The sequence below is a fragment of the Anguilla rostrata genome, chromosome 16 (genome assembly GCF_018555375.3).
Source record: "Anguilla rostrata isolate EN2019 chromosome 16, ASM1855537v3, whole genome shotgun sequence".
NCBI lineage: Eukaryota > Metazoa > Chordata > Actinopteri > Anguilliformes > Anguillidae > Anguilla > Anguilla rostrata.
In genome coordinates, this window is record NC_057948.1 from 10,927,494 (window position 1) to 10,940,928 (window position 13,435).

Below are 13,435 nucleotides of genomic sequence, written 5' to 3' on the forward strand. Positions count from 1 at the left end.
TCTGAGGCCTGAAGAGTTCTTTCCCTTTGCGTTGTGCGAAGATGTTTATTACAGCTGCCACTGGCCCTGCAGAATATACGATCTGCTCTTGGCCTCGCATGCTTCTCCTACGGGCCTCTCCGGCAACAGTAGCGCCACTCGTCTGAGTGGGACTTCTGTGGCGCTGAAATATATCGCGAAACATATTCCTCAGAGATCAGGATGCTCAATCAAGGTCAAGACCACTAAATCTGATGGTGTTTATGGAGGGGGAGGGGCTAGACTTGAGGTAGTAATGAAGGGAGAAGGGCTGGAGTTATGGTGTTTATGGAGGGGGAGTGGCTAGAGTTAAGGTAGTAATGAAGGGGGAGGGGCTAGATTTATGGTGGTTGTGAAGTGGGGGGTGGGGTGGGGTGGGGCTGGTGTTGCTAATTCCAGGGAACGTGGAGGGCTGGCAACGTAGTGTACTCTCTCTCTCTCTTTCTCCATCTCTCTCTCTCTCAGTCACTCACTCATACACACATGCTTGCACACACACACAATATTGCATGAGAATAGGTCAGCAACGCTCAGCAGTGCTGGCATTAGTGCATGTTATACTATATCCTAGCTCCTGTTTCTACCTGCCTTGCACGTTGTGACTGTATGGTAATATGGAGTGATGTGGGAGCCCACTTTGAGAGGCGGGTGTGCATTCTTAAAGGTGCATCTCTCACCTCTGTTACACTACTGGTAATGGAAAACAGTGGAGTTCTAGAACACTAACACTGACTGACTGATGGAAAAAAATGATTCCAAGAAACCTCCTCTTCAAAAAAGGGTTAATTCATGCTTTTGGTACTGCGGAGAGGACAGCCCTCCTGTTAAGATTCTGTACCGTGTGATGCTCAGGTGTGACTGCTCTCTGTCGCGCAGGTGTGCGGCGAATGCTCAGATTATGGGCGTGTGGCGAGGCTGCTTTGATCGTAGGAGAGCTGGGGCTGTGGAGTTTTGCCCGCGGTTTCAATCCAATATAGATGTGCCTCCGGAGAATGTGCCTTCACTGTACTCAAGGGTGGCTAGAGGAGAGTGGAAGCAAAGAGAGGCGATCGGAGCAGTGAGCAGCAGGTAAAAGACGTGATTGGAGGACAGAGCAGCAGATAAAGACGCGATTGGAGGAGAAACCTGCAGTTAAAGACGCGATTGGAGGACAGTGCAGCAGATAAAGACGCGATTGGAGGAGAAACCTGCGGTTAAAGACGCGATTGTTGGACGCTTAAAATGCGGCGCTGGGCTCGGGCAGTCTGAAGGCACAGCTGCTCATTAGCCCCCGAGTTTAATGTCAGGCTGGCGGATGCTCCGGCCCCGTCTCTGCGTGTCCCTGCCGTCACCGCGCACCGGTCCGTTAGGCCTTAGGAACGCTTTTCGCGGCTAGCTCGGCTCGCACGCTAAGCGTAGCGCTAACGTTTCTCCGGCTTCCGTTTTCTCCATCGCAAACGCCGCCGTCGAAAAACGGACGCGCCCGTTTGTCGGCGGGCTCCGATTACCCACGAGGCGGTGCTGCGCCCCGCCGCGGAAAGCGGGAGGCGATATCGGCCTTGCTCTTTTTCTCAGGTCCCGCTAAAGAATTCCGCTCCTCTTCAAAGGGGCCGCGTTTTCCGTTAGCGCTGATCGTATTATTTATGAACTTTGAACCGGTTCAGGTTTACGCGCGGGCGAATTACGCCCGTCGGTCCCCGCCCGCCCCTTACGGACGCGGCGCTCGTAAAAATAGCTCTGGCGTGTGCGGGAGGCCGAGATGGAGGCGACGCGCGGCCGCTGTGGCTCGCCCAGGCGTGCGCCCCCCGGGTTCCGCGCGGGAACGAGAACAGAGCGAACGAACAATGGTCCGATTAGAATTCAGAAATCACACGTTAGCCGCGTCTGTGCGAAAAGGCTGGCTAACAAAAGGCTGTTTTGAGGACACAGTGAATAAGGCAGCTCAGACAGAGAGAGAGAGAGAGAGAGATGGGCAGATAGACAAGAGTACAGTTTAATGAGGACACTAAAATGAGGAGATAGAGGTGAGAGGGATTGAGGGCAGACAAAGGAGAAGTAACGAGGGATAGTTCTGAGAGAAAGAGAGAGAGAGAGGAGAACAGAGGGAGAAGAAAGGAGGATGGATATATCAGCCACGCCCAGACAGAGCAGAGGCAGCAGCGGCAGCAGCAACAGCTCCACAACTCAATTTATCCGGATTCGCCGAATGTTTGTGCCATGAAACAAAGCAAACAAACAAAATGGGAGATAATGTTATCTCTCACTGAGCAGAGGCTGCAGCCGGGGAGGAGCCAGGTGGACACAGGCATCCAGAGCTTTCAGAGAGCAGACCAACAGGGCCTGTGACTAGGCCTCAGAAACAGGGGAAGAGAGAGAGAGAGAGAGGGAGCGGGTGAGAGAGAGGGAGAGAGGGAGAGCGAGTGAGAGATACCTTTGATTCCCCTTTATTTAACAGTTAAAGGAGACAAATCGTTATCAAAACCATTCAAAGGGAAGAAATCAATAGATATAAAAACAAGAAAACAACAGAAAAACCAACAAAAAAGAAATAATAAAAAAGTTAAAACTAAAAAATAAATATATATTGACAGAGAGCAAGAGAGAGAGATAGAGACTGGCAGGTCTGTATATTGAAACAATGTAGTCATTGTTATTTTATATAACCTTTCATGGTTTATATGCTTCTGGCAATGTTGCTCAGGTTGTCTTGCCAAAGATGTACCACCGAATTGAACTGAATTGATTGCCCGTTGAGAATGACCACAATGATAGTAATGGCTGCCAACTAAGGAAAGGCTGTTTAGGAATTGAAAATATATTAATACACCTAATACTGCAAATTCACAGAAATGTGAAGGGGGGGGACATCAGATCAGGTAATAGCCTGTTGTAGGCCTCTCTTGAGCAGGGCCCTTTCCTAGTGTCCAGGCCCATGTGAGGAGCGTGTTCTGTGGGGAAGATGCAGATGTCACGGTGCCCGGCGCGAGAGAAGCTAGCACAAGGGACACGGCCCGTGGCTCCAGGTTTAATGAGCAGTTTGCCTGAGCTCAGCGCACAGATCTACGCCACCTCAGCCCTCCCTCCGGAGTGGTTTCCTTCACTTCGGAGAATCTCCCTCATTGTCACAGGCCCGCTTTTGTGTCACTTCCTCCTGCGACGAACGTCACCGGCCCAGCGGCTCGCATCGCGGCCGCAAACGCAATTAAACGTGTTTTTGGGAGCCCCGCCGCGGTTATCTCTGCGGCCTGTGCCTGGCTGACAGGACGGGGGGTTTGAGGGGGTGGGGGGGGGGGAGGTAGTGAGTGAAGGCAAGCGCCTCGTTAGGGTGGTCCAGAGGAGAACCGCGGGGTAGCGGTGATTGAACCCGCCGCCGCCGCCGCGGCTCTGCTCTGCCTGGCTCCGTGCGCTGGGGCTCAGGGCGGACTGAAGTTTGCTCTCTGCGCACCGCTTTCAGAAAAGACTCGCTCCTGGGGCAACTTCATTTGAAAAATCACACGATGAAAGAGAATAAAGGAAACCCGAAAGGCTGAAACTTTCACTGTTGCCGTTTTTTTAAAAACCCGAGCGTTTCGTTTCGTTCACCTTTACCCACACGATTTTTGCAAATAAATTTACCCTCAGAGCGAGTTTTGACTTTGGTCTTTTTAGAAAACACTGTGTGGAGGGAAGACTTCCCTTCGCCCTGAATAGTAAGCTGTCTCCGCTCACCGTTTGCCGGTTGCTCTTTTCTCCCTGTTCCATGTCCTTGAAGCCAGGCGGTTTCTTCCTTTGTTCTGCATGGGGGGAAATCAAGCTGCTCGGGTTGCTTGTGTCATGCAGAACTCACAAACCGATGGCTGATGGGTAATCGCCTGGTCGGTTTGTTTTGCTCGTCGTGCCGCTCGTCAGGGCTTTTTAACGGCCGTTCTCTGGCCGCGTCTGCTGCTCTCCCTCCAGTGTCAGAATAATAAGTAATAGCTCTGTATTTTTCAAATCCACTTTGTTCGCACGCATGAATAATAAATCTTGTTCATACGTTGTCTTATAAATAGAATTTGGGAAATTTTTGGCCTGTACGCACCGTGCAGAAAAAGAATCCATTTGAAGAACCTTACTGTACGGGATGCCGTACAGCTAATCACCTGTCATCTCAGTGCCGGTTTTACACAACGAAGGCCACCCAGTACTACATGACAGTTAGCACCGTTCTGTGTCTGGTTGTGTTTCTCTGTGCTGGGTCTGTAGTGCTGTGGTCATGTTTGAACGCCACAGTTAGGAAAAGGCTAAAGTTACTGTGTTTATCTGTTTTGGAGTGGCTAGAATTATGGTGTTTATGGAGGGGATGGGGCTAGACGTTATGGTAGTAGTGAAGGGGGAAGGGCTAGGGATTTATGGTGGCTATGAAGTGGGAGGGGCTGGCGTTGCTGGTTCCAGGGAAACAGCAGGTTGCATGGCAGCTGTATGGAGGTGGCTGGTAGCTCTCTGTCTCTCTCTCTCTCTCTCATTTTATTTCTCATGCATACTGGAATTTCTGTTTTGTCTCAGTGGGGTCCCCAGCGAGCAGGCCTCTGTGAATACAGGGAAATTAATTGAGATGCAACTGGCTTGGCTCAGTGGAGGAGATGGGGATAGCATTACAGCCCATTAAAATTCATATGATTGGTGTGCCGCAATGGCGGCATGCTTTTTGTTTGTTTTGTTTGGTTTAAGTTGTTCTCCCTTCCCTCTGGCTTCCAGGGAACAGCAAATTTGTCAGAGCATGGGGATCATTAGCGAGACAGTAAAGAGAGTGGGGGTCCAGCGGGGCCCTGTTTGGGCAAACCCCCACATACACCCCCACCCCCCGCCCCCCCGCTGCTGTGCACTGCTGCCTCCAGGCCTTGTCATGCCGTCTAAAGAAGAGACCGATAGAATACAAATAAGCCTAATGTGAGAGAGGATGAGTGCACCAATGAGATCACTGCAAGTTTTCTCAGGACCGGATGCTGGGCAGATGGGTGGGGCTATAAGCAGACGGGAGGGGGCAAAAGCTGATGGGTGTGGCCATAAGCACATGGGAGGGGGCCTAATGAGATGGGTGAGGTCATAAATGGTGGTCTCAGTTTTCCTCACCCTCTTTGTGGACTGTTTGTCCAATCAGTAACTTAAATTAAACAATTAGTGGCTGACAGGCACCGATAACCAGCGGGCTGGCACCTCCAGCCCTCTGGGACCTTTGGTCTTGACGGTGCTGGTGTGAGGACGCTGTTGCTGCAGACGGTGTCCCGCGGGGCTCGTCTCCTCGACAACGGAATAGATGTGTGTGTTGCCGTTAGTTAGCTTCGAGGGAGCAGCGGCAGCGACAACAAAAAACCCTTCCAAGAGATAACGTCCGTCAGCGCTCCTGCCCGACGGGCGCCGTCGGCTGCGTCCCTCGAGCCTTTCAGAGCCTCGCCGGGTTAAATCCCGACTCCCCTCTTTCGCCCCCCCCCCCCCCATCAGCCCAGCGCAGGGCGGAGACCGGAGGCCCTTCCGTCCTTTCCCCCTCGCAGCGGGTTTCCGAGATAATTCCCGTTTACGGAAACGGCGCGTCTTTCAGGCCGTTGCCATGGACACCGATGAGCTGGTCCCCGGCGGCGGCGCGGTAACCGATGATCTGCGTGTAGCGAGCGGGGCGAGGCGCAGACGTGACGTCGCGAGAGCGGGTCGGTCCGGAGGTTATTAGAACAGCGGCCAAAATGGCGGATCGGGCTCTCGGGAGGCCGTGCGGAGCAGTCCTCAGTTTTGGCGGTCGAACGGCTTCACTGTTCTGAGGCCATTTTAGGACGGCTTTGTGTTTATTTGTGCATTTTCAGTCTTCAGTTCAAAAAAAGAAAAAAACGACAAAAATGGACGGTGTTGGAAAAAAACGTTTTTTTTTTGGTACCTTGACCAGGACAAAAAAAAAAAAAAGCTCAGCGACGGCACACGAGCGGATAAATCCTCCGCGGGTTCAAAGGAAGAGAAAGCGGAGGAGGGGTTCTAATGGAAACCCCCTGACAGAATCCCGGCGAATCGCTCCCTTTGGTCGTATTTCTCCGGGCTGCGAGGGAGAGGAGAGCCTCGCGAAGCGGCCGCTCTGATTTACATTCAAAGCGGCCGCGGGTATCTGGGCCAGCGCGGAAGCCATGAATAATTGACAGGTGTGCGGCGCGGCGAGCGGACGCCTCCCGATTCGCCGGGAGACGTAAATAAGAGGGCGGCGGTTTGATGCGCCGCTGACAGGCGGTGGTTTTTTTAAAAAAAAACGTTTTTTTTAACGTTTGCCCCGAACGCCTCGGCGGAGGTGGGGGAGGGGCGGGGGGACGGGCGAGCTCCAAGGTGACTCCGCCCGACTCGCTGTGCCGAAGGTGTTTCTGAAGGAAAGGGGCCGCCGCTGGAGAGCGTGGAGCTGGCCGCCCGATTCGCCGCTCGTGGCGGGTTACTGACGCGTATCCCAGAATGCAGCGCGGCCGGACGGCAGCGGCTGTGTGCATAAACCTGCATCAGCATTGTTTACTTATAGATCAAAACTCTGCTGCTTTCCCCAGCTCCGGAAATAAACACCTGCTGGCAGTTAGTCTAGGTAGCTATAAAAAAAACAATATTTTCTAAAGAACTAACTGTCTCTCACACACACACACACACGTGCACGCACACACATACACAACCACACAGTCTCTAGTTTTTGCATTCATGATTGAAAGTGTAATGTATGTGCGGATCCGTGCATTTTGCTGGCTAGTTTAATTGAGAGTGTGTGTGTGTGTGTGTGGGAGTGGATTTAATGTTTATTTAATGTTTAATTTTTTTTTTCACGTGGTGAAAATCAAACTGCTGTTCCTTGATGAAAAAAAGTGCCATTTGGTCTCACTTTGAGCAAAGTCGAATGTAAACTTTGCGACATTGATATTCCAGCAGAACCGAAATCATGCAAAACATCTGAGGTATAAACACACAACAGTGACTGAGTGACAAGCAGTCAACAAGCGATCAGCTTGAGCTCGAGTCTCATTCCCAGCATGCCTCAGTGAGAGCTTTCGCTTTGAAAAGGGAGGAAAACCTGAACAGCGGTGTTCCTCTTCTTATTAAAGGATGGCTTTCTAGACTTTTTATTTCTTCTTACTGAAGTAAAACATATTAATTTTATATTTTTCCAGTTTTTTGTTTTATGGAATACGCATCTTTCTTAAAGAATTAGTCGAGACAACACCTTATTACTGTTGCATCCTCTTGACGTATTTGAAGTAGTCTGCTCTGTACTCTTCATCATATGATGCTTTTTATGTAATGTTATATAGGCCACAGTATTGTGCATTTGAAGTCTGCTCTGTGGCTGCTTTTGCATTTGAAAGCACATCTTGGCCATAGTTTAGGTAGTACATCGGTTTGAATTAAAGTGCAGAAAATTTAGAACCTCGCTTAACAATTTAACGAGTTTTGCTCATCCCTAGTGTGGATATCACAGATTAACCACGTGTGTGGGGATCACAGATTACACGTGTGTGGGGGTCACAGATTACCCCTGTGTGGATATCACAGATTAACCACGTGTGTGGAAATCACAGATTACACCTGTGTGGAAATCAGATTAAGCGCGTGTGTGGGGATCACAGATTACCCAAGTGAGGAGACTGCCGATTTCATATGTGTGTGCCGATGCTTGTGGAAGTGCCCAAGGACAGGACAGAGAGCGAGATGAGCCAGACCCAGGAAGTGATTCGCAGAGCATAAAATCGACCGCGAGAGAGAGAGAGAGGGAGAGACCGCGAGAGAGAGAGAGAGAGAGAGAGAGAGAGAGGCCGTGCTACTTGAGGCAGAGCCCAGCAAGCTTCTCTGCACTCACAGGAAGTGTCCTTTTCCTTTTCCCCTCGTACACACACGCCCCTGCCTGTGACTGATTTTCATAATTCCAATAAATATGGAACGTTTGCGGGTGAGTTCCCGGATTCGCGCTTTCCGGGGCAAGCCCAGCGTGCGTGTCACGCTGCACTCTGCGTGCGGAGCGATTAGGGGAAGGATCTCCCCGTGAGCAAATTAGAGCTGTCATTCAGGGAGAGAGAGTCCTGCAGCCTCCGTCTGACGCCTCATAAAGCAAGTGCATCTTTTCGGCTAGGGCTGGAGGAAACTGGCCCATAGACTCACTCACTGGCCCATTCTCTGACTCACTCACTGACTCAATCACTAACTCACTGACCCACTTCCTGACTCACTCACTGGCCCAATCAATGACTCACTAATCCATTCACTGAGTCACTCACTGACTCTGACCCACTTACTGATTCACTCATTGACTCACTGACCCACTCACTGACTCACTGACTCTGATCCACTCACTGGTCTACTGAGCATGTGACCTGAAGCCAGGTTTGCCGGTCCTAAGGCAGTGCTCAAGCACAACATTTGCCTCAAGCTCGGACATGGCTTATCCACAGGTTTGACCACTAGATGCCAACAGAGTCATCCCGGCCTGCGATGGGACAGAAGGGCTTTGTGAAACCCAGAACGGGAAGTCATGTGAACCAATGATTGTGTTCTGCTGCAGAGGGAAGTTGTTTCAATTGGATCAAACAAAGCAGAAGATCTTAGCAGCTCTGTCCTTCAAAGGTTTGGTGATACCTCTCTCTCTCTAGGCAGTGGCATGGTAACCTGTCTAGCTGAACCAGTGACAGCACGCACGCAAGGCTTGGTCAGTCTCACACATGCCGCATGCTGACTCTGATGATTTGCTGCAATACTGCATCACAGTCAATATCCAATAGCAGCCGACCACATTAGATTATGAGCCGGGTGGTTTGTGTCTTTTATATGTAAATCGATGGATTCAATGAAGCAGTGAAACCAGCCGAAGCCTCCTGGGAGGTTGAACTGTGTTGTCGATGGCCACCCCCTGCGTCGAAGCAGGCGGACTGACTGGGGTGCTGTGGGGGGCTGGTGGGGCCTGTGGATGGGGTTAGGGGTAGGCTTGGGCGGGGTTAGGGGCCGGTGGGGCCTGTGGGTGGGGTTAAGGGTAGGCTTGTGGGCGGGGTTAGGGGCCGGTGGGGCCTGTGGGTGGGGTTAAGGGTAGGCTTGTGGGCGGGGTTAGGGGCCAGCGGGGCGTGTGGGTGGGGTTAAGGGTAGGCTTGTGGGTGGGGTTAGGGGCCAGTGGGGCCTGTGGGTGGGGTTAGGGGTAGGCTTGTGGGCGGGGTTAGGGGCCAGTGGGGCCTGTGGGTGGGGTTAGGGGTAGGCTTGTGGGCGGGGTTAGGGGCCAGTGGGGCCTGTGGGTGGGGTTAGGGGTAGGCTTGTGGGCGGGGTTAGGGGCCGGTGGGGCCTGTGGGTGGGGTTAGGGGTAGGCTTGTGGGCGGGGTTAGGGGCCAGCGGGGCGCGTGAGCCCTGCTGCTTCAACCCCGAATGGCAGGAAGTGAAAGTGTGAAGGCGGGGCGAGTAATTAGTGTTGTGTCGGCCGCGGGCTCTGGCCAGTCTATCGACAGCTGGGACTGAACATCATTATCAATGAGACCCATGACCTCAAATGACCCTCAGCCCTATAGGGACTCAGGCCTGACTCTGACTGTGCTAATTTATCTGCCTGGACACATTACATACCCCTGTCTGCCATATTATATTTATTACCACACAAATACTCATTACACACATCAGCACAAAATATCTATTACCAGCGCACTAATTACACCTGTTTTTTTTTTCTCCACCGTGAAATACTTTGGCAGTGCCCCTCCTGGAAGTCAAACCCGCAGCCCCCTTTCACTGTAAAACCCAGTTTCTTAATCTACTCACCAACCCTTCTAACCTGTGCCTGGGTATGGACAGTAAATATCATATCAGATTACCCAGCCAATCCCCGGAGGGCTGCGAGAGAGAGAAACAGAAAAAGAGAGAGATTCTGGCTCTGCTGGAATGTGACTGAATGTGACTGATTTGTTAATCTGGCCTTAATAACAGAGGAGAAATGCACGATGCCATTATGGTTTAATGGGAGCTGTGTGGAGGGAGAGCTGGGGGAGTGATGATGAGCTGCCGTCCTTCAGGCCCACTTGTCCCGCCCACCTGTTTACACCATCATTCATCTTCCACACAGCTAATGTTTTCAGTTTTGACAATTGCATGCTGATTCATAAGATATATATGTATATATATTATGTGTGTATATATATATATATATATATATGTATGTGTATACATATATATATATATATATATTTCCTTCCAAATCCAATTTTCACTGACATTTCTCCCCAGTGTAGCGGGGAGTGACCTTTGAAAAGGACACTTCCTGTGAGTGCAGAGATTGCTGGGCTCTGCCTCCAGTAGCACAGCCTCTCTCTCTCCTTTTTCTCTCCCTTTCTCTCTCTCTCTCTCTCTCTCTCTCCCCCTCTCTCACACACTCATTCTCTCACTGTGGGTGCCTGCTTACTGCCCTCTGGGTGTGTGGTGGGGGGCTTGTCCTCACACCCACCTTCTCCTCCCCTTCCTAAAATGGTTGATCATCTTAGTCCCAGAGGGGAGATGAGTGTGACTGCTGTCTTTGATGTGCTCCTAATCGATGCCCCGCTCCCGTGGACCCAACACCATAGACTGGTGAAAGAGCGGGGTGCAGGGAGTGTGTGTGATAAGATGCCAGCATCCTCGGTATTATACTGCTCTGAATGTACCATAGAAACATTCCTACAGATCCATGCAGGCTTTTCAGCATGAGCACTCATGTAAATAGAGAACTAGAAACACACACATGCATGTGCCCCCCTCTCCCCCCGACAGCCCCCAATACACGCACTCTCCCCCTACACACACCACCCATACACACACACTCCCCCCAACACACCACCCCCATACACACTCCTCCATACCACCCCCCACACCCACCCTCAACACACTCCCCATACTCACCCTCCATACACACAACACCCCATACTCACACTCTCCTACACACTCCTCCTAACACACCACCCCTCATACACACACACACTCCCCCTCCTCATAATCAGCACTCTGTGACGGCCTCATGTCAGCGTGCTCCTTTGTTTCCTTTCCTAGATGCTTCCCTAATTTATTTCTTTGCTGTGTTTGAAAATGTTGAAAACTTAATTAGCTGTCCCTCGAGCTCCCACTGACACAAACGCTTTCCCCCGCCACTCATAATTACTTATTTATTCTGCTTTTCAAGGCACGAAGCAAAGTGGACTTTTCCTTTTCCCTTTTTTGAAAGCCTAATGTGATTCTCACACTGTTCCCCTGGTGCCCTGCACACCCTTTATCACCACTTAGCATCGCTTAGCACCCTGTAGCCGTTAGCGCTGCGAGCCACCAGTTTAGCTCACTTTCAATCCATAATCAATTTGAAGCGCACCTGAAGTGTGAGGGAGGATTTGGGCTGTGCAGTGATTTAAATGAAGGGGAGATCGTTGGAGGGCAGCGTCAGGTTGTTTATGTTATCATTTGAAATCTGTCTTGGGAAATGCTACAAGGCCACGTGCTGCGGTTTTGTTGCAGTCTGTGAGCACTGGAGTAAAGTCCTAGCATGCTACTCACCCAGGAATGTGCAGAAAATACGCTAACTTGTCATTTGTTGCATGCATACTTAAAGTACATATACTGAAGTACGAACTTAATACACTGCCCAATGCTGGAGTCGCCATACTGCCACTACACAGTTAAAATAAATATCCAAAAAGCCAGTTTGCACTCTGTGTTCTGCCGGTCAGTCACATGGTTTGTTCCCGGTGCCTGAATGTGGGCAGCTGCTCCTGTGGTTGTCCATGGGGGACCCTCTTGTCATGTGTCTTCGCTCTGCTTCCTCATTAAAGGGGAGGTCCCGATGGACAGCCCTCTGTTTTGGTTCTGGCGGTGCACCGGTCCCACTGGGCGCGTCTGTTAACTATGCAACCCCCCCCCCCCACCCCTTCCAGACCCCCCACTGTCACTCCCGGGATGATAATACTGATTAAGAAAAAGGTGCACATTGTGCCTCCCTGCATACTAATAATATTCTCATTATAAATGTAATGACTTTAATGAAGTGATACCTCTATGCACAGTACTCCGAGAGCAGTGTGTGTGTGTGTGTGTGTGTGTGGGAGCATTTGCGTCATTGTGTGCATGTATTGGTGGGTGAGGCAATCGCAGAGTACGGCAGATATTTTTATCAAAGAGATTCTTGCTTTTAAAACCTGTTTCCAACCATAAATTCCATACCAAAGAATTCCAATTAAAGTTGTGAGTCACTCTGCCCTCTGCTGCCGCAGAAGATTTGACCCTGAACACACAACGACCGGAGCACTTCCTGTAGGTGTACGTGCTCTAGGATCACTTCCTCTAGGATCACTTACAGTATCCTATAGGCTACACAAAGTTATTTTGATGCCAGATGTCCCTACGTTCTGCATGATTGGTTTTTGCGTTTGTCGGCATGGCAGCCAATAACACGGATACTAATCGATAGCCAGCGTCTCACCTTAATGCAGGAAAATCCTCCGCTTGGCCCTGGCACCGCGCGCGTCGGTGACCTGCTCTGGGTTTATTGCTTTTCCTACGTCACTCTCGATGTTCTGCAAACTCAGGGACGGCAGCATTTATCGGCCCGTCATCGATCTCTAACCGTTTCTTACACTGGCTGAGATCAACGGTTCCAATTTGAAAATATTTTTTGAAAGTTTGGATAGAATCCGCTGGAGAGTGCCTCCCTCACATCTTCGTCTAGAGACGTTTCCCGCGCGCTCGTTTTTACGGAACTCGGCCCGGCACTGGCGAGTTTCGGGCCGATAGGTAGGGCGACCGTGTGTTGATTTAAAACGCTCCTTTGGGGTGGCATTTCGGCACGGCGTCGACGCTGAAGTGTCCGTCGACTCGGTGGAAAGCCCGGATCCGCGCTCACCCGGCGTGGCGTCCGCAGTCGGAAAGCACAGTCGTCTGGCCCTTTTCTTCCGTGCTCTGTGCCGGGGGTGCCCGATCTTGTCTGAAAAGGGCCGGTGCGGGTTCAGGTTTTTGTTCTGGCGCCCGATTCTCCTTACCAGGGTCTTGACTGAAGTCCGTGATTAGTTAATCGGCTGAATCAGGTGGGCCCCCCTGCTCTGTGCAGTGTCTGTGTGGCGTCGCCTTCATCTAGGGCCAATCAGCAGAAGAGTCAAATGCGGTTGGTTTTTTTGGCAGGTCGCTTGTGTGCGTGTTGCTCAGCTTCACCGATGGGAAAGTTCACTGATTGGCAGAATGTTTCACTTTCCACCCGAAGGCCCGCCCACTGGCACACAGTCACCTGCTTTCATTGTTAATTCAGTAATGTAGTCGAGAGGCTGGGATGGAGCGAAATCCAGGAACGTCTCTGGCGGCCCCCAACCAGGGCTGCCTTCTCCCGCTGTGTCCTATGTGAGTCAGGCCTGTTTCTGCTCAGCGTGGGCTTAAGGGTGTGTGTGTGTGTGTGTGTGTGTGTGTGTGTGTGTGTGCATGTGTATGTGTATGTGTGTGTGTG

General features: G+C 51.2%; 1 protein-coding gene across 4 annotated transcripts in view; it reads left to right on the forward strand.

The window, feature by feature from the left end:
* Positions 1–13,435, forward strand: part of LOC135241881 (NT-3 growth factor receptor-like) — a 362,434-nt gene that overhangs the window by 221,920 nt on the left and 127,079 nt on the right. The window lies entirely within an intron of this gene.